A 1,358-nucleotide genomic window follows, 5' to 3' on the forward strand; every position below is an offset into this window, starting at 1 on the left:
AGTAGCATAGATGGTAGGTAGAAAATAGACAGGGGAGGGTAAGAATAGTATGGGAAATGTAGAAGCTAAAGAACTTATGACACATGGACATGAACTAAAGGGGGGGGGATGTGAGTGGGAGAGGATGTGCAGGGTGGAGGGGAATGAAGGGGGAGAGTGGGACAACTGTAATAGTATAATCAATAAAATATATTTTTAAAAAGAATAAACATAATAAACCAACTATTGGTAATTAACCAAAAATATACCATTAAAAATCTTAGATTCATAAATAGAAACAGCATAAAAAGAGCTCCAATATAAACAAGTAATCTACAAAGCACATAATATATGTATAATATATAATATATAGAACTTGACTCTAAGCATGATGCAGAATAGGTATTATCTCTCCTAAAATAGTTTTCCTCCTTTTATTAGTCAAACAAAGCTCAAGATTAAACAAAGACTTTTAAAAATTAATGCTTGTATACACATCCAGATTGTCTTCAAAAGCAGGAAAATTTAGTTTTCTAAGTGACTTAACATTTTTTTGAACAAGTATATTTCGAGTACTTTAGAAGCCAGGCATGTTTTGGTGTATATCTGAATACATATAGTACATGTAAATAGGCATAGCATATTTTAAACAGTAGATTAAGTAACACTTAAAAACGAATTGCATTTTTGTAAAAACGAATTGCATTTTTGTCATTAAGAAAAATAGCGCCAAGCATCACAAAAAAAAGCAGATTGAACCCATAACTGGGGGTCAAAAGGTGTTTTCCCTGACCGGGAATCGAACCCGGGCCGCGGCGGTGAGAGCGCCGAATCCTAACCACTAGACCACCAGGGAACTTGGTAGTGTGGCTTTCAGCATTTCATTTGTTACTTATTAAAAAAAAAACTTCATGTAAATCTGACCAATAGGAAATAAGATTGTTGACTCAGGTTCTACCCCATTTCCTTCCCGTTGTGGGTGTCTGTCTCTTACTCTGGGGAAAACTCGTGGCGCTTGCTGCAGAGTTCCGCTGCGGCTCACAAAGAAAAGAGCTGGGCCTTCCAAGTCCAAATCGCTTCCAATGCTGGAAAAGACATGCTGAATTTGCATTCTAATTAGGTTCATACCTAGACTAATATTAATATACCGTCCAGAATCTCATTTTCTTAATTACCTCGGCACTTTTTCTAAATCTAACCTGTCTCTGTCCTTCTCTCTAAAGCAGATGTTTAGCTCCACTAACCATTTTACTAAACCTGACGATGTATTGCCACCACGGAGAGCGTTTCACCGCACACATCCTTGGCACAAAGCATATGCTCTGTAAACGAGGGTGATGAAGGCCCACGTGGTCTTACGGACGCGTGATATTACATAT

The 1,358-nt window shown here is 37.6% G+C and overlaps 1 non-coding gene across 1 annotated transcript; it reads right to left on the reverse strand.

The window, feature by feature from the left end:
• Nucleotides 1-763: 763 nt before the first annotated feature.
• On the reverse strand, nucleotides 764-835 carry TRNAE-CUC. The gene has a single exon. It is a non-coding gene; the product is annotated as a tRNA-Glu (tRNA).
• Nucleotides 836-1,358: the final 523 nt, after the last annotated feature.

The sequence above is a fragment of the Phyllostomus hastatus genome, unplaced genomic scaffold, assembly GCF_019186645.2.
Source record: "Phyllostomus hastatus isolate PE091 unplaced genomic scaffold, TTU_PhHast_1.1 phas_contig_40, whole genome shotgun sequence".
NCBI lineage: Eukaryota > Metazoa > Chordata > Mammalia > Chiroptera > Phyllostomidae > Phyllostomus > Phyllostomus hastatus.